The sequence below is a fragment of the Petromyzon marinus genome, chromosome 51 (assembly GCF_048934315.1).
Source record: "Petromyzon marinus isolate PM22_M1 ecotype Great Lakes invasive population chromosome 51, UKy_Petmar_22M1.pri1.0, whole genome shotgun sequence".
Taxonomy (NCBI): domain Eukaryota; kingdom Metazoa; phylum Chordata; class Hyperoartia; order Petromyzontiformes; family Petromyzontidae; genus Petromyzon; species Petromyzon marinus.
In genome coordinates this window covers 12,995,155-13,022,061 of record NC_133717.1, presented here as the reverse complement: position 1 = coordinate 13,022,061, position 26,907 = coordinate 12,995,155, and the positions used below count along the sequence as shown (strand labels likewise).

At 47.0% G+C, this 26,907-nt stretch overlaps 1 long non-coding RNA gene across 2 annotated transcripts; it reads right to left on the bottom strand.

Moving 5' to 3' along the window:
* Positions 1-5,244: 5,244 nt before the first annotated feature.
* LOC142931266 (uncharacterized) lies at positions 5,245-26,700 on the bottom strand. Of its 2 annotated transcripts, none has more exons than XR_012947280.1 (3): positions 26,552-26,700; positions 10,514-10,665; positions 5,245-9,733 (listed from the first exon to the last, which is right to left on the bottom strand). It is a non-coding gene; the product is annotated as an uncharacterized LOC142931266 (long non-coding RNA). The 2 variants fall into 2 exon arrangements; XR_012947279.1 differs by having other exon boundaries at positions 10,546-10,665.
* Positions 26,701-26,907: the final 207 nt, after the last annotated feature.

Genomic DNA, 26,907 nt, shown 5'->3' with positions numbered 1-26,907 from the left:
CGTGCAATTGCGTTTCCCTCCGTGCCATCCGGGCTACTCTCTCGGCTCTTTTTTGTTCTTGCTGAACACGGAGCGTGTTACAAATCTTGCATTGATTGATTGCCACTTTTGTTGTTATTAGTATTACTGTTCTTGTTTATGCCGCAAAGTCTCACCGACAAGAAACATTCACGGAGTGTGATTTTCTGATTCCAATTAAAATGTGTACATTTAGAGAAGGTGGTTTATTTTTTTTTACACCGATTTGGTGACATTTGGCGTGCGATTCATCCACTCGCAGACAAAGCACCTGCACGGGTAAATCATTTCCGAATGAATGGCTCGGAGTTGCTCAGCACGAGACAAACATATATATCGCCTCCAGCTTTACTCCCCAGAGAGACTATCTCACAACCCTAGCAGAATTAAGCGATGTCACCATTTGCATGGGTGACCGCGCGGATATTAGCGTGTGTCTGGTTTCAGTTGTGGTCAAGGCTCCTCTGACCATCTCCAAATCACCGTGCCCTACGAGCTTAGCAGACAACCAGGAGTTGTCCCATCAGCTGGGATCTGGAACATAGCAGCAGCAGTGTTATCACGATCACACTCATCATTGTCATCATGGTCACACACTTGCCAGTGTCATCATCAATGCTATCGTCAGTATCATCAGCCATACTTGGACGAGCGTTAAAATGCCACACTTCATTGTAGGGAAGAGCAAGTTTTACACACACACACACACTCTCAGAGCTTGGTGTATAATATATATCTAATACTATTATAAATTAATCTATGACTCGAGTTTCCTGGCTGGCTGCTGGCTGGGCTACTTTCGACCCCAACAGTAACGCTGTCATTGTTAGGTGGGTGCTGCCGGCTTTTTCCACCGACATGGCGGAAGGAGTTCAGAAGACGTAGTAGCAGGAGTAATAATACTTAAAGATAGCGACATCAAAGGAGGTGCCAGTAACAAGTATGGACAAATAGTTAGTTAATGAATCATCTTCATCCCCTGTGGGACATAAGGCCACACGTGAGTTCTCTCCGCTCCTCCCCGTCCTTGGCAAAATGTTGAGCTTCGCCCCAAGAGAGGTCGATCGCTGTCACCGGCTCGGCCTTCACGGCCCTGCGCCAGGATGGTCTCGGGTCTCCCGGGTTTTCCTTTGCCCGGTGGTGTCCATCTTAGTGCCGTTTTTGGTCTACGGTCCTGGTCCATGCTGAGGACATGTCCGAGCCATCTGAGTCGCCGTCTCTTGATGTCTCGTGTGATAAATGCAGACGAATGTCAAGGATTAATTAAAATCGCTCCAACTTTTCAATTTGTGCTCCAATTAATGCATTTTTTTCGCCGGAATATATATTTTAATCTTAGAGAATATAACCCTAACCCCTGCCCCTTAACAATGCATATTATATCGGCATTTGATTAGTTTGAAAAGCACAATACTTTTAGCGCTCCCAGACCTGAAGCGAGAGTCTCTTATGTTCCATTGCAGAGCAACGGAGTTCTCTACGAGAAGCATTTAAACAAAAAATATTATTCTTTAGGCACCTTGATGTTTCCTTTTAATTACTGAGTTCAGTTTTCCAAAATAACTTCAGCCTGCTCTTGTCTACTTCCTTATTTAAAAATGTAGATCTCGGGTTCTGCGTGCATGGGGTAGGATTGAAGAAACGTGTCCATTCTTTTGACTGCCGCGCCGAGAGATTGAATCGAAACTGGCGACCTCTGCATGGCAAGTCCAGTGTGCTGACCGTTACACCACAGCAATCATCATCACAATCATCATCCACTGCTGCACGGATAGTGATGGAACCACTTTTTTGTGAGAATGTCTCGCTCACGATTGTATTCCACAGAAACATAAAACTAAAAATTTGGCATGAAATTGGCCCAAAGCGGTTTAATCCTGGTGTTGTCGAACAAAATGCATCATCGTAATGAAGAAATTTCCATTCGTGAAAACACTGCACGGTGGGTAATTCATAGATTAATATGATCCCCAATGGGGCCGCACATGCCTGCTAATGTGATGAATGCATCTCAATTCACACTCGCGATAAATGCGTTCCAAATGAGAAATATGGAATTTTTATTTCTGCTGCCACTCTTAGATTTTTTTCGCAGGTAATTTAAGACCTGGTGACAGCTTCACTGGGACAATCAGTCACATCACAAGTGGGCAGTCCAGTCAATGTGCTAACGTTGGCACTGTGGTCGGAACCATGCGATCAACGTTGGCTCTCCCAACGTTCTACGTTGACTGGGAGTATTTGGAAGCACAGCAAAGTGCTTAACAATCGGTACGATTTCAAACATCATCTGCTCGCTTGGGTGGGTTTTCTATGCAAGGTCACTGGATTCCTCTCACATGCAAAATGCTCATTGGGGAATGAACCAAACATTGCTTTGAATAATTACAATTTCAAGGCGCTCATGTTTGTAAAAGTTATGGAGGATGGAGAAGATTGCGGCCATTTTAAAATGGGAAACTCTTCCTTAAAGATTAGTGTATGTACGTTGACTTGTTTAGGAGGGAGTGCAGTACTCGCTGTTTCTCGTGGCTTTTACTTAAACATTATTTCATTGTTTTTGCATTTTATTTCAGTGCACAATGCTTCGATACCCCCTTGAGTGTCGGTGATATTACATTTAAAATAAATATGGGTTTATGGTTCACCGTACGTAACCAACCGTGATGATCGGAGGCGCGGGGGAAGGACAACAAACTAAGCACACACAAAAAAACACTTCTAAAGAAATTAGTTTTCAATATAGAAAAAAAAAACAAATACGATTTTAGACAGAGGCTGGAAGGTCCCCAACCGAACCGGGACTCCCTGACAGCCTTCGGTAGGCAGAGAGTTCCACAATCCAGGTGCTGCCACTGATGCTGAAGGTCCGATTGCCCGTGGACTTTAAGAAGTTCAGAAATACCCACCCAACCCCCACCCCCGAGTAGAACTCAGTGAGCTAAGAAGCTCTTTGTGCAAAAGGCGACTCGGCCGGCAAACAACATTGTGATTGACTGCACTACTTAAGTTTACTTTGTTTTTTTTGCAATAGTTCATTGGTATACAAACAAATAGAGCGCTACCGAGACACCCATGAAGGGAGCATATCAACTATTCCCTACGACGTATACACAACGTGCGGTTAAAAGGAGAACAAAAAGGTTTGGACTATTATTTTGTATCTCTATTGAACGAATGAATGTAAAGGAAACGTGTTTCGTGTTAAATCTGACCTCGGATCATTCCCACGCCCTCTGCCCTGATGTTGAGTGCTCACACAGGTGGCGTGGCACGGCAGAGGCCAAGCCACACCAGCAGACCCCGTCAGTACCGAAAGTTGGCCCAAGTTGTGAGTTACCGGAAAGCAGTGCTCTTCATTGCAAGGCCAGGGGCCACTGGCGGCCCCTGATGGCTTTGATTGCAGCCCCTGACGTGCAGGCCCCTGACAATACACACGGTGGCTAGGAGATGTTAACTACCTTGTCTGGTATACAGGAGGTCGTGGCGTCGGTCCCGACCCTGACGTCTGTCTGTATGTCTGGAGTTTGCGTATCTCTCTCTCTCATCATCATCACGGTGGCTATGAGATGTTAACTATCTTGCCTGGTATACAGGAGGTCGTGGCAATCGATCCTGACCCTGACGCCTGTCTGTATGTCTGGAGTTTGCGTCTCTCTCTCTCTCTCATCATCATCACGGTGGCTAGGAGATGTTAACTACCTTGTCTGGTATACAGGAGGTCGTGGCGTCGGTCCCAACCCTGACGCTTGTCTGTATGTCTGAAGTTTGCGTGTCTCTCTCTCTCTCATCATCATCACAGTGGCTAGGAGATGTTAACTACCTTGCCTGGTATACAGGAGGTCGTGGCAATCGATCCCGACCCTGACGCCTGTCTGCATGTCTGGAGTTTGCGTGTCTCTCTCTCTCTCTCATCATCATCATCACGGTGGCTAGGAGATGTTAACTACCTTGCCTGGTATACAGGAGGTCGTGGCGTTGGCCCCGATCCTGACGCTTGTCTGTATGTCTGAAGTTTGCGTGTCTCTCTCTCTCTCATCATCATCACAGTGGCTAGGAGATGTTAACTACCTTGCCTGGTATACAGGAGGTCGTGGCAATCGATCCCGACCCTGACGCCTGTATATTTGGAGTTTGCATTTCTCTCGCCCTATGGTCGTGTGGATTTTTCTCCGGCTCCTCTGCGTTTTCCCTTCACATTTAGAAACACGCGTTTAGAGTATTTGACTGCTATACGTGTCCACACGATACGGCACATCATTGAGCTATCGTTTGTGGCTTCTGAAAAAAAACTACGTAGCTCAGAGGGCATTACCCGGCAAAATAAACGTCGTTTTGTTTCATGCACAAATATGAAAACTGCCCATTGTCGTACTGTCAAACCCCAATGGTTTCAAATGTGTGGTGGGCCCTCACACACTGATGATGTCTTATAGGCCAACGCCCCCGCCCCCCCTCTGAGAATCAGTGAAGAACACTGCCTTATAGAGAGAGAGAGAGAGCAGCGATTCAACTGCAAGGTTATGCGTTCAACTCAAGAGGTCAACTCCCCGACCTCTCGCCGTATATATATTCAACAGCCTAAGGCGAGGTTACATTTCAGTAAAAAAAAACAACTCTTTGAAGAAGGTAATACATTCGCGTTACGGACAAGAAGAGTGAGGACATTGTTTTTTGTAATCTTTTGGCTGGGGGGCTGCGGGACCACTGCTTCAGGAACCACACGCATCACTGGCAGCGATGATGCACACGGCGTGCGAAACGGAGACAGATCTCGTCGCGATGGCCAAGATTCTAAACTCGCAGCTGAACTACTGGAACGAAATAAATAAATGCATACTTTCATTTACATCACATGTAAGTACGTGCGACTTCTTTCACACCGTACGTGCTAATCCGAAGTGCGTGCGTGCATGCGGGGGGGGGGGGGGTACAACAAACTAAAGCACAAAAAGCAGTTGTGTGACTTTCATACAAACATCCTGAACATGGAAAACGAGGGCAGAGGTGTACGCTGATGTATGTTGAACTTCTTTCGCACCTTACGCATGCGGACTCGCGAGGAAATAAAAACGCACGCACATCCCACGTGAGCACAACCTCGAAAAGAGAAATATAACAATTCCCAAAAATCTCTGAAAACTAAATCCACCCCCCCCCTCCCCCCGCCTTGCTCGATCCCACGGTGGGCAAAGAACGCTCCCGAGTGTGAGGAGAGAGAGAGAATTGAGCATCTCAGAACGTTTATTTCTACTGCAGGAGGAATCCGATGAGCTATGAAGCGGTTTTTTTTTCACAGAAAACACGATATAGGGGTGCAAGTACAAGCACGGTAAACAGATCAGCTGGCGACGGACTGGAAAAGCCTTTCACGAGCGTCGCTAAACTCGCTGGGTGTTTGTGTCCTTGCGCCGAGGGGGGCAGGGGGGGGGGCGAGCGAGGTGTAGTGGGGGGGGGGCTGGCATAACAACATGCAAAGTGAAGTCTCGCTCATAATAGAGGGTTTTTTGGGGGGTTATATCGCGTAAATATATACACTTGTCGTGAAACCCGCCACCACCCGACACAACCTAACCCCCAAAAAACCTGTACGATGGATCTAACCACCCACCCACCCCAAAGAATCCCACCTGTATTATCGATGATATTGGTTGCGAAAGCCTACCGCGTGTTAAACTGAAGTCTCACTCTTGTATCCAAGGAGGTGTGCACCTTCGCCGACAGCTGTTGGCTATGAAGCCGAGCCCTGCGGGGTGGGCTGGGGGGGCGGGGTTGCGTGTGACGAGATCGCTTCGTACGCGTGGACGTCTCTGGCCCGACGATTCGGTTTCGCCTCCAAATAGAGACTCGTCCTCGTGTCAATTCAGTTCCCGGAGAAGCTCTCCCGGGCACGTGGGAGCGAAACGTCGTACATCCATGTCCTGTTTAACTAGTTTTACTGAAGCGGGTAAGGCCCACTGAGCTATTCGGCTCTTTATTTTTCAGAAGTGTGGAAACTTAGAGCAGCCAAAGGCTCTAAGCGCGCGGTGATGCTAAAGGTGGAGGGAAAAACTGGAGGACCCGGACAAAAATCCACGGGAAAGAGACAGGCAAACTCCAAATATACAGCAGGCGTCAGGGTCAAGATCGAACCCACGACCTACTGCGTACCGGGCGAGGGAGATAACATCTCGCCACCGCGGCACCCTCATCACGCGGAACAATGCGCGATCCGACCCCTTTCGGTGTATCGATGAGACCAGGGTTCTTAGCAAACACCTACATACAGAGTGCTCTACACGTGCAAGGGCAGTGTAAGGACACGTTGGGGTAGTGGATCACGTAGGGACACCACATCTTCCAGCGCACCTCCGATTAGCACGCTTGGCTATGTATGGTGCCAGAAGAGCATGTGTAGCGTCGCCTAATTTTGTACTATTATATAAACTAATAGGAGACTCCGGTAAATCGTGTACGTTTGATCCCGACGTGGGGAATACAATTTAATACAAAAATAAACTGCTCCACAATTGGAACAATCGCCAACGTGTGTCTACTTTCCCTCCGTACACTTACTATTATTCCGCCACTTCGTACAGAGCCCTCAACAACCCAGCCACTCCGCCCTCTTCCTCCCCAGGCTTCACCCACCACCGACTGCCATTCCACCCCTTTGTATCTGCTCTTCCACTCGCTGAGCGCCCATGAAAACCGCCTTGACGCACAGCCACGTGGTGTGTCCGCAGATCACACTCCCCACGTCACAGCCACGCGCTGTCCACTCGGTGGTGGTGTTTACGTTCGCGATCAGCATCACGAGTCCGAGAATCTCATCCCTGCAGTTACCCGTTGTGATGCCACATCCCTTTGTCGCAGAACCCCTCTCAAGTCCCTTATACACCGTGGCAATATCTTCAGAAGGGGTTGTTGTTTCGCTACACATGCACACGAACGCAGACAGATGGGCAGACGCAGTTATTTGGGACAGACAGACAATAAAACACGGGAAAAATATAATCAGAAAGAGAAACAAACAGAAGAATTATAGACGGTGTTGAATTATAGACGGTGTTGAACGAGCACTTTTGGTGAAGTGCCCAACTTATTGTGACACGGCCGACTTTCCCTTCCACTCGAGTCGGCAATCCTGTTGACAATCCGCATGCGCTTGACGCGTGCTATGCGAGAGCGTGCGAGCTGCTGTTCGCGGTGGTCCGCCCATCTGTTGTGCTACGCAGTCATTGGTCCCAGGCAGAAGCAAACGAAGCAAAAGCTCAGGGCCCCAAGTAACTCAAGCGGATCCTGGTTCAGACCCGAGATGGATTCCTTTGTAACACTTTGCCCTGCGAAATCTGCCCCATCACGTCTCCACCCGGGTCCTGTTTTTTTTTTTGTAGCTCTGTCGTCCCGACAGGTTTGTTCCTTTCACCTGAAGAAGGCCACTTGTGTTGTGGCCGAAACGTCGTGAGAATTTTATTTCGTTTTATTTTATTATTTTATTCTCATTCTACGTGACTTTACCGAAAGAACCAAAGAAGATATAAACATTGTATTTGTATTTATCCACGTAAGGCTAACTGTAGCTGTGCAGCTCTTTTCAGTAGGGGCCTGGCTGTCACAAATGATAGCTAAACGAGGTGGCTCACCCAGTGGAAATGTAGTGTAGCCAAAAAAACTCTGAGTAGCTGTACGTATCCAGCTGAAATTGGGCTGTTTTCACATGCAAGGCTGTTGTATATTGATCTGCTGTTCATTTGTCCGACCTGTTATCACCATTGGACAATCCTAAAAATCTATTACGCGTATCCGATTGTTTAATAGTTTCCAGATTTCGCGCACAATTTAGATCAAAAGCAATTAAAATGTAGCCACGAAAGTATTGGGAACCACCTAATTTCATCTCGTGGCATCTCCATTTTACCATCTCGGTCCTCATTGAAAAACAACTATTAAAATTACTAAAGTTGAACCGTTAATGCAATTTTACAATATAATTGCTATTATGATGAAAAAAACCCCAAAAGGTTTAACCCTTTCTGGCAATAAAATGGGTGTTAAGATGTTCAACAACCAAATAGATATCGTTTGCAAGGGCATTAAGTTTGCATCAACCACACGTATTTGTGGAAAAACATGCACACAAACAACAACAACAACAACCACAAGAAAACTTAGTTTAAGGCCATCAGTCTAACTCCGTACTACAACAAAACAAACATGTCCAGACCAAAAAACGTTTTAGAAATCACCAAAAAATAAAGCCATAATTGCATCGTAACAGTGATCATAGGGACTATGACCGAATTTTTTTACAATAAACTACATAAATAACATGTAACACCAAATCCTAGAGCCATAGCTGGCTGCATGAGTTACTCCACAACAATAGAAGCATCAGTCGGAGTTTCAAATTTTTCAATGCACCTTTAAGATCAGCACGCTAAATCAAAATACAGATAATACGTTGTCTTGTGTACGTACGGTGCGAACGAGGTTCTACATACGTACAAAAGACAAAGATCCCCCCCCCGTATAGCTGTAACAGACTGTTGGAGCAAGTGCTGTTAGCCAACACCTATGAAGGCCGGCACTGCACAAAAGGCGACCAGTACAAAGACAATGCAAGTATCAGAACACATATAGCTCGGGGTTTCGAACACGATGCACATATTATCAGAGCATGTTTAATAGAGAGTTTTTTGGGGGTTAGATCACGTAAATATATTCAATTGAGAATCTGATGCGTTTGACGCATGCTATGCGGAAAAAAAACCTCTATTATGGATGATATTATTCGCGAAAGCCTACGTGTTAAACTGAGAGGATGTTCGTTCGCATGTTCACCATAAGTACGTGTGGTTAGTGCAGTACTTGATGCCTTGCAAAAAGGTATCCATTCGGTGTGTGAACATCTAACACCTCCTGCTCTATCGCAAGAAATGGTAAAACCTATTCTTAGTTTTCATCATTTTGGATACTGGCAAAAAGGTCCCTTAGATAATTAGCTCTCACCATTTTAATTTGTATCTGTAATTGTGGAACGCTTTGATGTTGTCTGCCGGCCCAGTCGCCCTTGAAGAAGAAGGAGAGAAACAATCTTCTCAGCTCAATGGGCTTTACTCGGGCAAAAGAAACCTTCTGATATCAAGCTCGTTCAAAAAAAAAATATTTCTCATGGCCTGGCGGGATGAAAGCAACAGTTTTGAAACGTGATAGGTTGGAGGCTAAGTGTTTTTATTGTTATTATTCTTAGCTCTTTCGGTAAAGGCACGTTGAAGGGAAACAATAAAATAATAAAATATATATAAAACAATAAAAAAATTCTCACGACGTTTCGACCATAACACAAACGGTCATCACACCTGATGATGACCGTTTGTGTTATGGTCGAAACGTCATCACACCTGATGATGACCGTTTGTGTTATGGTCGAAACGTCGTGAGAATTTTTATTGTTTATATATATTATTATTTTGTTTCCTTTCAACATGCCTTTACCGAAAGAGCTAAGAATATGAATTACTGCAGTCACGAAAGCTTTAAATCAAAATTTGTTTTTATTGTTGTTGTTGTTGTTTTCAACCAGTCCAGGGAGGAGGCCGCAGTAGACGCTTCGTGTATCGCTGCGACTCAGCGAGGGTGGTGAGTGCGATTTGCGCTTCGCCTCCATCGGTGATGCGTCCGATGGGTTTGGACTTCGCCGCCGTCGTGGTGGAGAACCATGTCCATGATTGTCCTGCGGGAGAGAGAGAGAGAGAGGAGCCAGGTGGTGCTTAATCCCTCGTTGTTATATCGGATCTCTAGATCCGTCAACATTCCTCTGGTCTCACTGCATCACCATTTTCTACATCTCTTCTGTCATCTCAACCTCACAGCTACATTTCACTCAGCTCTCATCGACACATTCATCTCCCTTGTCTACATCTCTTCTGTCTAACTGGGATTTTGTGAATATTAAAAGAGAGGGGTGGTGGTGGTGGTGGAGGGAGGGGGGGGTCCATAAATAATCTCTGCTTACGGCCCCCAATGGACAGGCACCACCAGTGGCGCCATGATCCCAGCGACCTGTGTTCAGTCGCCACCAATGAATAACATTTATCTATAAATTGTATCCTGAACCTGTCCAGGGTCTCCCCGAGGTCAATTCAGCGTTTAATGAGTACCTGGAAAGTAAGGAAAAAAAGGTAGCCAGGGGTGTCTCTGGCAGAGGAATTGCACCGAGAAAAAAATGTGGATGCGATTACCATTGCCAATAATTGAACTCGGGTCGCCCTCGTCATATGACAGTGGCACTAACCACTACGCCACTGCTCCACACACACAAAAGACAACGATCCTCGTACACCCTACAATTATTCACGTGGCAAGTGCTCCTGACGAGTACCTATTAAAAAAAGCCGACAATGCTCACGGGCATTTTGAGTAGCCGGCAACACGACCTGGCCGCCTTTGTCTCTGCACTTGCTGATGTTAACGCACCGCACCAAGTAAATAATTAATTGCAGGCCGATTCAACCTCAGGTGTAGGCTCTGGTGACCCCTTCTCACATCGCTCGCCGCTTGTGTGAGCCGTGGCCTGGGAATCGAACACGTGCGAGGCAGGTTCGTAGCGCAGCACGCCAAACCCCTCCACACGCGGATACAGATCCACCTGTCAAGCCATGCGGACTGTCTGGGCAAAGACACGCACACGTGCAAATTATGAAAGAACACGAAGAAAACAAAGACTCGCGGTGGAACCCTTCTCTATAAAAGGAATGGAACACAAGTTCATGAATTTAGGAGAGAGCACAGAGCTTTGACGCCGGTCGATGTTGAGCGCCTTCCCATTTAACGCGAAAATTCGCGGGGGACTCCAAATTCCATTCTCGGTCTCCGGTGTCCGTCTTGGTGTCGAGCCGGCTCGGGTGATTGCGCAGACCCGGGCAAATCACAAGTGAAATCACAAGTGATTTGCCCGGGATTTGCTAACAAAGCTATTTTACACCGCAGACCCGACAAGAGTGAGCACTTGCGGGAATTAAAATGAAATATGTACACACGGCACATACACAGACATTCCTACACGTGTGTGTCCGCGCGCGCGTGTGCGTATGTGTGTGTGTGTGCGCGCGCGCGCGCGGGGAGCGGTGGTGCAGCGGTTAGCGCTACGCTGCGCTACGAACCCGGCGACCCGAGTTCGATTCCCGCTCGCGGCCAACATCCAGTGACGAATATCTGAACCGGCCATGGGCCTCCCCTAGGTCGACTCAGCCTCAAATGACTACCTGTTAAGGTGTGTAAACATCGCCACTGGAGAGACAAAGGTGACTGGGCGTAGAGCTGACCATCCATCCCCTCGTGTATAGTGCAGTCCATCATAGGTGCTCGCTAACAGCACTTGCCCCAACAGCCTGTTAAGGCTGTATGAGAGTATTTGCCTTGTAGTGGGAAGCGGTAGTGTAGTGGTTAGCGCACTGCGCTACGCACCCGGCAACGCAAGTTCGAATCCCGCTCACGGCCAACAACAGTGATGAATTTCTGAACACCTGTCCTGTGCCTTCCTTACGTTGACTCGACCTGCAATGATGATCAGGTGCGGTGTGCGAGTAACACCGCTAGGGGACACACAAAGGTGGCCAGTTGCGGCTTCCTGGATCCTGTCCTGGAGATGCTTGGCGCGGTTTCAAGCGAAACGTTGGTTTCTAATTGCCACATTTTGTCTTGAGGATTGTGTTCCATCAACTTCGCGGCGAGCTGAACTCACACACACACAAAAACAATTTGGCGAGTTAAACGGTTGAACGCGTGACAATTGAATTTGTTTGGCCTTTGGGCCAACATCGGCCCAGGTGATTGGAAACGTTGCGCCAACGTTGACTCAACGTTGACCCAACGTTGGATCAACGTTTATTGGAGTACGACGCTTTCGAGACCCGACGAGATGTCGGTTGCCTTCTGGTTGATTTGGTCGCAGGCAGAGTACGCACATCGTCTGGCACAGATAACCAGTGGTTTTCTGCCCATTATATATACACACACACGCGCACACAGAGGAAAATCGTAATACAAATAAAATAATGAAATAAAGGAAACGTAACGAAGCAGATGAAACACTCTTTGAAAGTCAAGCCTCGCCATCACCCTAGCAACGGCCACGCACGGAATTTGATAGCAGCAATTTCCATTCGCGAGCGGAGTGGTTTAGATAAAAATGCGAATTTCAATTTCTCTCTCTCTCTCTCTTCCTTTTCTGTTTTTTTTTCAAAGCAGATATCAGAGGATGATTTGCTGGCTCTGGTTGTGAACAAATGAATCGAGGTCAAATGAGCGCACACGGAGAGACTTGCAAATGCTATTCTCAGGCAGGCTAACCGCACTCCCATTATTATCAATGATGGTAATGATCTCTCCGTTGTAAGATGTAGTATGGGCGATTGAAAGTAATAATGTTAGCACTTCTAATAGCTGTATCCGAAATGAAACAGAATTAAAGTCGTCATCACTATCATCAGCCATGGCCAATCCACTACTTGATGAAGGCCTAACCTCAGAACCATAATTATTGATCTATCCCGGACGAATCCGATGAGCTATGAAGCTCTTTTCACAGATGTCCATTAGGGACAGGTAAGCAAATTGCAACAACAATCCCCCCCCCCAAAAAAAACCGATAGGCGTGCAAAAGAGAGGAAAGGTTTACGAGTTACTAAAGCATAAACAAAGAGATAAAGTATCTGTGGGCAAATTGCATTAGTCTATAAATTATTGCCGATTTTCCAACACCAAATGCAAGCTTCGGGCAAGGCAGCAAAACAAGAAAAACAGTCCCAGACCACACCAAGACAACACACAGTCCCTCCACGTTAAAATGTCACGTTAAAATGTAACTATCGATACACGGGTATCGATACACGGGTATCGATACACCGGTGCCTCACAGCCATGGTCAATCCACTGCTAGATTCAGAAGCACATGCTCCCTTCCCGAATGAGTTCCACTTTCTCGGCTGGCGGCCAAGTAACAGAATTTGAGTACATCAAAAAGTTATCACTGGAATCGTCAACGATTACAAATAATTATTTGTAGATAATTACTTTGTAAATTACAAATATTTTTTTGTAAATTACAAATAATTATTTGTGCTTGTCATTTTCAATGAAAAAATATCATATTCTTGGTTCTGTCGGTAAAGTCACGTAGATGGGAAGCAATAAAATAATAAAAATATAAAACAATAAAATTCTCACGATGTTTTGACTGCAACACAAGCAATCATCATCAGGTGTGAAAACCACAAAAATAAAATTTGTTGATGACTGCTTGTGTTGCAGTCGAAACGTCGTGAGAATTTTATTGTTTTATATTTTTATTATTTTATTGTCGTGATAATTTTATTGTTTTATATTTGTATTATTTTATTGTTTCCCTTCTACGTGACTTTACCGAAAGAACCAAGAATATGAATCCCTGCAGTCACGAAAGCTTTAAATAAATAAATAAATCCTCTCTTGCCTGTACCTAATCATGAGCTTATGAATCGCGGACGATTATATTTAAAATATTCAGGTTATTATTTAAAACATTCAGGCTTAAAGTAAAACAAATATTCTAATTCTATTCATCTTCATATGCAGATCGCCACGCAAAAAGAGAGAGAGAGAGAGGTGCCCAAGTTGTATTTGTTCTAGATTATGGACCGCGAGTCACCGGGTAAAAGTGTTCCTCCCCAGCACCCATTTAGGTGCGTGAAGAGGGGGTGATGAGGCGTGCGGGGTGAAGAGAGGGGGTTGATGATGGGGGGGGGTGATGTGGGGGGAATGAGGGGCGGGGGGTGGTGAGACCCGCGTCAAGCATGCCCCGGCCACCTTTGTCTCTCCACTAGTCATGTTCACGAGTCACGCAATCAGAGCACCCAGGCACTTGTGGCAAATAAGGTCAAAATTAAATGCAGTCTCATTTCATCAGGTTTATTCCGACTCTGATTTTGCTAACACTCGGGTCCGATTGGCATCTAAGATGTATAACGATGATGATGACAACAACAACAACGACGACGACGTTGACTTACAACGGAGCGCGCAGCAGTTGCTGACATTCAAAGAGAGAGGACGACTCAGTCGGTGCGAGGAGGAATCAGGGACAAGCGGGCAGGGCAGCAGGAGCAGCAGGCAGCAGCAGCCAGCAGCAGCAGCAGCAGGCAGCAGCAGCAGCAGCAGCCAGCAGCAGCAGCAGCAGTAGCAGCCCCAGCAGCAGCAGCAGCAGGCAGCAGCAGCAGCAGTAGCCCCAGCAGCAGCAACAGCAGCCCCAGCAGCAGCAGCAGCAGCAGGCAGCAGCAGCAGGCAGCAGCAGCAGGCAGCAGCAGCAGGAGCAGCCCCAGCAGCAGCAGCAGCAGCAGCCCCAGCAGCAGCAGCAGCCAGCAGGCAGCCCCAGCAGCAGCAGCCCCAGCAGCAGCAGCCCCAGCAGCCCCAGCAGCAGCAGCCACCCAGTGAACCAGAATCAACAATTTCCCAAGCTCTGCAGCACCGCGGTCGACGACATCTCCATCAAACGTGTCGTTGTAGATCTGTTGTCCGCGAGTTCTCTCTCTCCTCTCTCTCCTCTCTCCCGCGTGGTGGTCCCAGCGTGCATCGTTCTCCGGGTTCTATCCACCGGTTTTGCCCCTCTTCCACGTGAGCATCAACACGAGGTCAGATGAACCGGCAGCGACAAGAAATTCCCACGTGCGGCGATGATGACGATGTCCACCACTTGTGCAGGAGCCGTCACGTACGGCCGTCAGCTCGCCTCTGATTGAGGGTTCGTATAGCTCGATGGGTTTTTACCTGTTAAATACAATTGTCGGGTGTTTTTTTTATTTTAACAGAAGTGTTTTTTTTCTTGGTTAGATCGCGTAAATATATAAATGTGTCGTTAAACCCGCCACCACCCGACACAGTAAGGGTTGTCACGTACACAAGAGCGCAGAAGCGTGGTCACCACATCTACGCCTCTATATGAGGAACGAAACAGTTAGACTTCTCCACGAATCTGGCTGTCGCCTGATGAAGCTAGTTGCAATTACTGGCGAAACGTCGTACTCAGATTGTAAATGTTGTGGCTTGGCTCTCCAACACACCGGTGTGCTGTACTCGTTCCGAATTGGCATGTTCTGATTTATTTTGTTTACATTAAGGTGTTACCGGCCAATTAATGAGTGCTTACTCGTGGGAGGAAACCGAAGCACTCTGTGAAAGGCTGTGGGTGCCACGGTAGCGAGATGTTAACTACATCGCCTGACGCCTGCTGTATATTTGAAGTTTGCATGTTCTCCCCGTGGTCGCGTGGATTTTTCTCCGAGTCCTCCGCTTTTTCCCTCCACATTCAAAACAACGAGCATTTCGAGTATGTGGCTGCTATAAATGTCCACATGGTAAGCCAATTCATTACGATATCATTTGTGATAGCCAGGTCGCTTCTGAAAAATAGCTATAGAGCTCAGTAGGTCCTGTCTGGTAAAAACAAAAACTATTTTTAGTTTTAAAACCACGCGTGCGACGAAGGGCGACACTTTAATCCTGTATCAGATGGAACAGATGAAGATTAGCTCACATTCTTGCCGTACCATCGTCTCCCTTGGACGAGCCACCTCTGCACCTCAACGGCCGCGGGACGGAGTTTCACAACATTCGTGTGATTCGACAAACCCAGCCCCTATACGTGGACAGGGTCAGTGGAAGCGACTCCATGATTATTCTCTGCCAACAAGGCTGGTGATGGCTGATAGCTGTGAAAGGTCTGAACTCACAACGCTTCGATGTCGCCGACATGAAAATGTTTTTTTTTAAGTGTGGTGTCTTGTAACACATTCTCCTGCGGAGGGAGCTGGTAGGAACGTTGGGTTGCTCGGTCAATGGCCAGGGTCAACGGCGGCACCACGTGGTGTATTCCGCAAATATACCCGACTGTGAGGGCGGGCACAAGCCGGCGTGAGTAGGTTACACGTTGAGTTTTATAAGGGCACCACGGGGTGACCAGCCCCTCCCCACCCAGCCCCACCCCTCCCACCCCCCACCCAGCCCCACCCTCCCCACCCAGCCCCTCCCCACCCTCCCCACCCAGCCCCACCCTCCCCACCCCTCCCCTCCCCACCCAGCCCCTCCCCACCCTCCCCACCCAGCCCCTCCCCACCCTCCCCACCCCTCCCCTCCCCACCCAGCCCCTCCCTCCCCACCCAGCCCCTCCCCACCCTCCCCTCCCCACCCAGCACCACCCCTCCCATTTTTGGATGCACGACGGACGGACGGACACAATAATCCCCCGTGGGCTGCTGGAACCAGGAGGTTCCTACCAGTATAAACAAACTTAAAATCAACTTCAAGCATGGAATACCTTTAAAAGTTAATCCATAGGTAAGTACAAGCAAAATGTCAAGCCATTAAAGCACACTTGTATTATGTGAATAAAAAAATACACATTTAATAAATCTAATCCGAGTAAATGATTAAATGTCAGCACACGTTGTGTAACTTTTAATTGTAGGCGCTATTTATTTAATTCTGCGCTTATTTGTTTGTATCGGCTCATTGTTCTTTACGAACAACATGAGACTAATTGATTGAATCGTCAAGTGCCAATCTCAAATTATTGAACATTTTCGAATGCAGCAGTGTTAGTTTCTAAACTTAAAGCCAGTGTCGCATACATTTTACATATATATGCATACATGTACATACAAGACTCACACACAGACCCATATACTCACACAGAGACCCATCGACTCACACAGAGACCCATATACTCACACAGAGACCCATCGACTCACACAAATACCCATCAACTCACACAGAGACCCATATACTAACACAGAGACCCCATAGACTCAGACAGAGACCCATCGACTCACGCAAATACCAATAGACTCACACAGAGGCCCATAGACTAACACAGAGACCCATAGACTCACAAAAAGACCTAACCGACCCTGTGCACTAACAAAATAAGTACCGTGCTTGTTTTTCCATTACATTATTTTACAAAGCTGAAGACTTTTTATCGTTCTCGCATCAGTTTATTTTATTCTGCGCATCACGTTTTTGTTTTGTTTTGCACCTAACTATGCCAACATCTGTGTTGTCCGCCCTTTTGTAATGTCGCACCGCTGGTTAATTGGCTTCAATGTTAATTCGTCTATAAACTAGAATCTATTTCGATTTAAAGCTTTCGTGACTGCAAGGATTCATCTTCTTTGGTTCTTTCGGTAAAGTCACGTAGAATGAGAATAAAATAATAAATTGATTTTAAAAAAACGTCGTGAGAATATTATTGTGTTATTATTGTGTTATTTTATTTGATCAATTTATTATTTTATTCTCATTCTACGTGACTTTACCGAAAGAACCAAAGAAGTAGAATCTATTTGTTTTATTCTATCAGGGTAAGGCCCATTTAGCTTTTATTAGCTCTTTTTCAGAAGCGACCTAGCCGCAAGTGATAGCTCAACTAAGTGGCTTATCGCGTGGAAATTTGTAACAGCAGGAGAGATAAACCGGAGGACCCGGAGAAAAACCCACGTGACCACGGGGAGGACATGCAAACTCCAAATAGACAGGCAGACGTAAGGGTCGGGATCGAAACCACGATCTCCTGCACACCAGGCGAGGGAGTTAACATCTCCTAGCCACCATAGCGTCTCATTTTCTTCTCTCCATCGCCCATTCCCTTCCTCTCCCCTCGCCGCTCCACTCCTTTTCGTCCCTCCCCTACCCCGTCGTGACCCCAGAGAGTACCCTCAATCGCAGTCACTCGCAGCACCTTTTAGCTGACCATCGAACAAAGACGGTCACCGCATCTGCGCGCTTTCGCATACGCTTCTGCGGCCGTCTGGAACGCTCTTCATTCCAATATTAGGAAACCACTGGTCCTAAGCATTTTAAAATCTTTATTCAAAATTCATTTCTGCAGAACTCCTTTTGTGTTTAGTTTGTTGTCCTTACCCCGCATCTCCGATTAGCACGGTTGGATATGTACGGTGCAAAAGAAGTCCAACATACATACATACATACACTCCTCAAGCCTTGTAGCACGCCCATTGCCATCTGAACCATTATATTTTGTTATCATTATTGTTTTAAGCCACGTAAAACGCCTTGAGTAAAGGCCCTCTATAAACATGAATTGACTACTATATTTACCCAAGAATGTCAGTGTGTAACGCGCGTGACGTCACTCCACGTCGACCAGCCCCCCTAAGTAATAATCATGACCGGGTGACGTCCTCCAAATTGACCACCCCCCTAATTAATAATCATGAGCGGGTGACGTCACTCGACATGGGGGTAGGGGGTGGCGCCTCTTACCCCCTCCTCAGCGTCAACTTACAACCCTCACTACAAAGGCAGAACCCTTACATCACGCGATCTCCGTAACGCTGTTGAGACATAGAAGTAAAAAGGACGTCATGATGAACAAGGGATTATAACCTTTAAATTAAATAAGTCTGTGCCACGGCGCCCGTACAAATTGCACACTAATGGATGCAATGAATATCACTGCAATACACCCGTCCTTGGACGGGCAAAAGGCTCGTGTAAAATAATGAGATTCACTCTGGAGAAACCGGTCCCATATATTCAACTGCTTCTGCTCGCGATCATCATCAGCCTTGTTTAATCCACTGCTGGATGAAAGCCTCCTTAAGCCGCCACGGCAAGCCACATCTCACCATCCTGCAATCTTAACAATCCAATTCTCACCCGCCTCATGGGATGATTCTCATTGCTCCATCTCTTCGATAGACATTCCTCTCGGACTCGTTCTATCCCTGGGATGACATCCACTTTTGCTACCCCATTGAATGGATGGATAAACACCACCGCTCCCCCGTCATAGGAATGTGGAGCTTCCACGACTGGCATGGGGCTGTAAAAAAAGAATGGGAGACGATTACCACCCAAATAGTAAATTTTAGAAGAAGAAGAAGAAAAAATACTTCAAGGACTTTAAAAAAAATAGTTTGCGTTGATTTAATTAATTGAAACACGGGGGACTTAGAGCGCATCGAGACGGTGATGGCAAACATTTAAGCGATTATTGTTTGGGCTACTCGTGGTCATTTGTGTCTCGGGGCAAAAAGTTTAATGTGATTTTTATCGTCCCGATAAATTATATAGCTGTCGTGTTTCATTTTTTTTTTATGCCAGAGACATCACCCTCCCCCCTACCTTCTTACATCCTTAGCTGTCAAAACTTCATCGGTTGACATTCGTACAAATTGCTTCAATCTGTTTGTTACCTTCTTTGGAATTTTGTGCCGATGTCTACAAAAAAAAACCCCTTGGGCACACATGTATGTGTGTGCGTGTGTGTGCGTGTGTGCGTGTGTGCGTGTATGTGTATGCGTGTGCGTGTGTATGCGTGTGTGTGCGTGTGTGTGCGGTTAGCACGCTGCGCTACGAACCTGGCCACCCGAGTTCGATTCCCGCTCACGGCCAACACCAATGACGATTATATCTTTCGCCGGTCATGGGCCTCCCCTAGGTCGACTCAGCCTGAATTTAGTGCCCGGTTTGATGTGTAAACATCGCCACTGGGGAGACAAAGGCGGCCGGGCGTGGTGTTGGCCACCCACTCCCTCGTGTGCCGTGCTGGCATTTATAGGTGCTTGCTAACAGCACTTGCCCCCATAGTCTGGGCAGGCTATACGGGGGATCTTTGTCTTTGTCTGTACATCTGTCTTTGCCAGTGTCATGCAATGGTTAACCCACACTGCTCTACGAACCCGGCGACTCGAGTTTGATTATCTTAACCGATCCTGGTCTGCCACTAGGTTGACTCGGCCTAAATGTATTGTCCAGCGTGCATGTTCACCTGTCGGGAGACACAGGCTGCCGGAGGTGATGTTGGCCACCCGCCCCTTCGTGTGCCATGGGTGCGCGCTAACGGCACTTGCCCCAACAGTCTGTTAAGGCTACACAGGGGATCTTTGTCCTTTTGTGTGTGTGTATGCATGCTTGCGTACGTTTGCGCATTTGTACGTGCGTGTGTGCATGCATTAGTTCGTGATGCATATGCATGCGTGCGCGTGTGCATATTCATGCTCGTACTTGCGTGCGTACGTGTGTGCGCGTGTCTTTTGTGAGCCCGTGCCAGCTGGTTATAAGAGCCGGAGAGAAAATATTCTCGCAAGTGCAGAGCATTGGCCCATACTCACAGATACAAAAAGCACACAGCACCGGTTGGTTTGGTTAAGGAGAAGGGGTGGGTGGGGTGGGTGGGGTGGGGTGGGTGGGGTGGGTGGCATTGACAAAGCCCCCACCCTTCTCTAACCCTGGAAAGATCGACTTTACCGGATGGGGGGGGGAGAGAGAGATGGTTTAGTAAATCAAACACAACAACAACAACCACCAACACACAAGTCAAACAAGCATTTGTATGAAAGTTCAAATTACATACGTGGATTTTTTAACAAAAATGTCACGTCCGATTTTTATTTTGTCGGTATGCCAAGTGAAAAAAAATGAATTATTCTGCACTCAATTCAAATATTTTAAAATATATATACATATTATTAATGCGAACCAAAACATATGTATACACGCGTAGTTTGATTTGGTTATGCCCTTTGTTTAACCATTTGTAAGTCTGCTGTTCCTCCATTGCTATTCATCGCAGTTTTTGTGGAACTACTGCACTATAGTTTACCATATTGTACTGGAGTTTAATGTACTATACAGGGTGGTCAAGATGTCTTGTGACCCCCCCCCCCGCCCCCAAGTAATAGACCCCTAACGTTCTTCACCTTTGCATGTTAATTTCTGTTTTAAATAAACCTGAATAAGAAATATAATTTAATGGGGGTTGGGTCACAAGACATCTGGACCACCTTGTATTGTACTCTCGTATCTAGTAGAGCGGTGGTGCAGTGGTTAGCGCACTGCGATAATAACCCAGCAACTCGCCTCAGCTGCATGGTGAAGTTTGGCCAAACAACCCCCACGTGACCAACCAACGTGGCAAAGGAGGCCATCATCGTAACATTTTTATTTAAAAAGGTTGCTGTGAAATTACAATGCAATTTATAAGTGCTTGAAAAAAGTGTTTCAAGTATTGTTAGCTAACACGTAATATTATAAATTGTGTGTGTTCAAGAAAAGCGTGACGAACAAGTGTAGATATTAGAAATAATATGTTGACCGATATTGTAATACAAATAAAGTATTACACTTTCACACATGGTTAAGGCTAATCAATGGTGTCTGTATTTAATTAAGGGACTAGTTACTTCATTAAACAATTAATTACTCTGCTCAGCACAATTAAGTAGCGGTTTACAATCCATTTGTAAGCACATTTCATTTCACGGCACATTGATTAGTTTGAACATATCTATAGGCGCGGAGAGTAACCCGAAACAAATTTGACGCAAAGTTTCAAACAATGTGAACGTTAAGTAATAATTTAATAAATGTGCTTGGCAGTATTTCTGATGGGTTAGAAACGCAAGTTTTCTACGAATTGATGGGTATTTTTGCAAAGGTACCGTATAGCCTACGTTGAAAATGCCGTGAAAATTTTCTAGGTTAAAACACAGGGTGTAATCCCAATAAACACGGGGTGTGAAATCCCAAGAAACACGGGGTGTGTGTGTGTAATCCCAATACACAAGGTGTGTGTGTGTGTGTAATCCCAATACACAAGGTGTTTGTGTAATCCCAATACACAAGGTGTGTGTGTAATCCCAATACACAGGGTGTGTGTGTGTGTGATCCCAATACACAAGGTGTGTGTGTGTGTGTGTGTAATCCCAATACACAAGGTGTGTGTGTATGTAATCCCAATACACAGGGGGTGTGTGTGTCTAATCCCAATACACAAGGTGTGTGTGTGTGTAATCCCAATACACAAGGTGTGTGTGTACTCCCAATACACAGGGGGTGTGTGTGTGTAATCCCAATACACAGGGGGTGTGTGAGTGTAATCACAATACACAGGGTGTGTGTGTGTGTGTAATCCCAATACACACGGTGTGTGTGTAATCCCAATACACAGGGGGTGTGTGTGTGTACTCCCAATACACACGGTGTGTGTGTGTAATCCCAATACACACAGTGTGTGTGTACTCCCAAAACACACGGGGTGTGTGTGTGTACTCCCAATACACACGGTGTGTGTGTGTAATCCCAATACACACAGTGTGTGTGTACTCCCAAAACACACGGGGTGTGTGTGTGTGTAATCCCAATACACAGGGTGTGTGTGTGTAATCCCAATACACACGGTGTGTGTGTACTCCCAATACACAGGGTGTGTGTGTGTGTAATCCCAATATACACGGTGTGTGTGTGTAATCCCAATATACACGGTGTGGGTGGGATCCCACCACAGGGTAAAACCCCAATACACATTCAAACGCTGGGACAACTTTGGCCGAACGTTGGAATGTTGTTCGTATTGGTGGACCAACGTTCCCGGTTTACTGGGGATTTGTCAAATTGAAACATCGCAAAAGAACAATACTTGTTGGCAATTCTGCACAAACAACAAACCAACAAAAATTACATTCGTCAATAATATTGCACTAAATATAAACTTTTTTTTTACTTCTTCGCAGTTGGAAGATCAAGGAATACAGCATTGGGGCAAACGCCATGTTAACGAGGTTGAGGTGTCGCGCGTTGACATCTCTAATTTGAAGAGGGGTCATCACCGATCATGTTTCTCCTCCATAGTTCAATGATTCATCATCATCATCATCACGTGCATGCCCCTCAGGGTGGTTCAGACATTTGTGATGATGTTTGACGAGGGGGGGGGGGGGGTGATAAATGTGACGTCACATCAAAATGCGCAACTTTAAATATAGACAACACGTTCTACTTAATTAAATATACTTTTTAATAAATGTTTTCTCCTACAACATCATACGCACTACAATGACAACAGTTTAAAGCGATTTGAAGCATGTTTTAGATAATTTTTTTTTGGTGGGGGGGGGGCAGAGATTTGTGACGTCATATTTGAGGGGGGGTGGGTCTGACTTTTTGTGACGTCGTGTGACGAAGGGGGCGGGGGGCGGGGTCAAAAATCGTCCAAAATCGCGTGACGTCATTTATGGACGGCCCCCCCCCCAACGAGGCCGAATGTCTTCTGCCTCTGGCCTGGTCGTGAACTGCCGGGCATCACCGTGCGAAGACGGAGCTCGCCGTTGGCGTGATACGTTCACTGAAGCGGATGGCAAGTATCCCTGGCAGCCACAAACCGGTCGAAGGCATGCGGCTTCGTGCCCGGGGACACCCGTCATTGACCGTTGTCTCTGAGCCATACGCGAGTACGGGATTGATGCGTGCGTTGCGCAAGCGAATACTTTTTTAAAATTAATTTAAAGCTTTCGTGACTGCAGGGATTTTATTGTTTTATATTTTTGTTATTTTTTTTCCCTTCCACGTGACTTTACCGAAAGAACCAAGAACATAAGCGAATCTTTGTTGCTGTTGTCATGGTGGAGTGCCCAGATGTGTCTGTCGATCTGCTTCGTGCACTCGCGTGCCATTGAGTTTCGCCTTTCAATTTCTATCTCGCTGCTGCCTGTCTGTTGCATAGTGCAGCCGAGATAGTTGAACGATTTTGCCGATTCAACATTATTGCCCGCCATTTGCCCTTCAGGCAAGGTTGTGCGGCTGCTTATCAGTGGTCTGTATTTTTGTTTCAGCCCAGTTCATTTCCAGGTCAAATGGGAGGGCTTCGCTATGCACGGTCTCCAGGGAGAGGAGTAAAACTTCAAGCAATTTGAGCAAGCAAGGCAACATCGCCTGCATAGTCCAGGTCGGTGAACTCCTCGTTGCCTATGGTTACACCCAGCAGGCCTTTGTGGACCGTGCGCTGAAGTATCCAGTCAAGTGGGGAAAGGAACAGGTTCGGGGCAAAGGTTACAGCCTTGCTTTACGCCGCTTTGGATACTGAACCACTCGGACAACTCTCTGTCTACACCAGGGTTGAGGGACGTCCGGCCCGTGGGCCTCACGGGCCGTTTAAGGCCCCGCGAAATCATTTGCGTCTGGCCCTGCCAAGGCAACCTCAGGCGGGACTCGAAATTCAATAAATCTAGGAGCAAACCTGGACAAGCAGTTGCGAGTAGCAACGTCATCAATACCAGCTAGCATCATCACACGCCTCACCAAAGAGGAGCAGTTCCAGCCCTCACATTAGGGGCGAGTTCATTAAAATGTTTGACCAAATATAACGGGCTAATTTTTAAGTTGGTAATTTTGTATGGCCCGCCAATGATGCTATAAATATCCAAATGGCCCTTGGCAGAAAAAAAAGGTTCACCCACCCCCTGGTCTACACGAACGCAACTGAATGTGTCCAGGCAGAGCTTCTTCCTCAGATTCACGATCATCTGCGGCAATGCGATGCATTGTGAGGAGCGGCCAAAGAGCATTGCGGTCGACAGAGTCAAAAGCCGCCTTGAGGTCTACATAGGCTGCCCAGAACGGACGCCGAAACTCTGCCCTTGTTTGTCTGAGAGAGGTCAATGTGGTGATGCGGTCTATGGTGGGGCCGTCCGGGTGTGAAGCCGCTCTGTTCCATGCGGCGCACTTCGAAAAGTTTACTCGGATTCTTGCCAGCAAAGGTGATGCAAACGAATTGCCGGTGCTGGAGAGTAGATCGATGCCCCGATAGCTCTTGCACTCGTGTCTACCCCCCCTTACCCTTGTCGAAAGGCAGCGTGATGGCTTTCTTCCATGTCTGCTGGTACCGAGTCTGTCCTCTACGTGTGCTGGAAGATCCCTGTGAGCCATTTGATGACAGCTGTGCCTCCGGACTTCAGAATTTATGCCGAGATGTTGCAAATTCCAGGTGCCCTGCTGTTTTTCATTTTTTTCTGAGAGCAGCCATCACTTCTTCAATTACTCGAAGAATTACAAGCCAGACGGCGGACGATGTTGATCGTGAGACTCTGCGAGCGACTCCTTGAAGTTCAAATATTAACGTTGCCAAAATTGTGGGAAGGGGCAGAAGGAAGCGCTCTACTCTTTGGGTTTTTTCGGTAAAGTTACGTATAAATAAGGATTCATGAAATAACATAATAGCGTACGACGTTTCGGTTGCAACACAAGCAGCCATCATCAGGTACAGAAGAGCTAAATTTACGAGAGAGAGGAAACACATGACCCCAGATGTATATACAGACACCCAAGTAGGGGGGAACTAACACAGATACAACACGTGGGTGTCTGTATATACATCTGGGGTTATGTGTTTCCTCTCTCTCGTAAATTTAGCTCTTCTGTACCTGACGACGGCTGCTTGTGTTGCAACCGAAACGTCGTACGCTGTCATGTTATTTAATTATTTCTTATTTATACGTGACTTTTTTTACCGAAAAAAAACCAAAGAGTAATTCCTGCAGTCACGAAAGCTTCGAATCAAGTCAGGAAGCAGCGTTCGCAACGCGCGACGGTGCAGGGTGGCGCGGCCGTCACAACTTGTGGCTCGCAGCAAGCAGAGCCTGGGTTCGAATCGCAACTTCAGCACATCCGCGCGAAGTTTGTACGTTTCTCCCTGCTCTGCATGGGGGTTTCTTCTGCACCCTGCGCTTTCCTCCCATACCGAAACAAGATGCACCGTAACTTTTTTTTTATTATTTCGTATGGCTGATGGAGATTCAAAGCAACAACCACGATTTCACATTCAGGCGATCAAGCCAGAAAAACCGCGTCAGGAGCAACGGAGCGGCGTCGCTGCGACATCTCCGTCTATTTGTGGATCGGGAATCGCGTCATTATACGTTGCACGTTCTGTTCTGGATGACCACAGTCGCACACCACTGGAGAGTTTTGCATTTGACATTTGTGCATCAGGTGTCCGCATCTGCCATGGTTTGTGCAGTGGATGCGATTTAGGGTGGACCATCAGCTTCGCAGAAGATCAAACCCAGGAATCTTCTGCGTTGGGTCTTTCACAAACAGGTGTTTGCGAGTTCTTTTGAACTCCCATGATGCAGTTCTTTTGAACTCCACTCGCATTGTTGTAGGTTCAGCGCATGGGTTCAAAAGGACTGCGAATGCTATTGGCCAAGCATCCCAATGCAAAATCAACGCTCTGAGAATTACTCCGTTAGCATTAAACATTGAAACATCTCCCCCTCCTACTGTGAAAAAGGACTTGGCAGGATCCACGTAATAACGTCTTTAGACTCAGGCAGGCTTTCCTGGATGAACAAGTGTGATCATGATAATAATTAATTCTCCCTCCAAAGGGCAGTGTAATTGCAGACCTAAATCCACATTATGGCGATGATGACGAGGATGATGACGAGACGAGGCACAGTCCTTGAATTTCGAATTTTGACTCAATTGTGGGATCACGCCAAGAGGAAGGACGCGATGGGAATGCAACGGCGCTGGCTGTGTGGCGAGCGACCCGTTCTTGACGAAACTTTCGGGTGGGGGCTCTCGAATCAAACAGCGCTCCACTTTCAATATTCGTGTCGGCACTCAGCAGTCCACCCACCGTGGTGCCCCCCCCCCCACCTCCTAACTCATAACTCACCCCCCATCCCTCCCAAGTAATACATCGCTTGAGGTCAACTTGCCTTTAATTATGAAGAGTCGCGATCCCTTTTGCTCTGGAGGCTGCTGCTCGCGCCGCCGACGCGGAGAGCCCTTTCGACTTGACTCTTCGCTCGGCAGAGTGTGCGGCAGTCGCTGTTCTCCCATTCACATGTAGGGGGTTGTGGGGCGGGGTGGGGGTGGAGGGCTGGGCTAGGGGGCGGCCAGCGTAGTGGCACTCGGCTAAAAATAACAACAAACCACCACCAACCCATAGTGGCCACAATGAGGACTAGAGGCCAAGGTGAGGAAAATTAGGGCAGCAGCAAGAGAAGGAGGGGGGGGGATTAGGGGGTGACGTGAGATGAGAATAATTCAAGTGGATGGGGGGAAAGG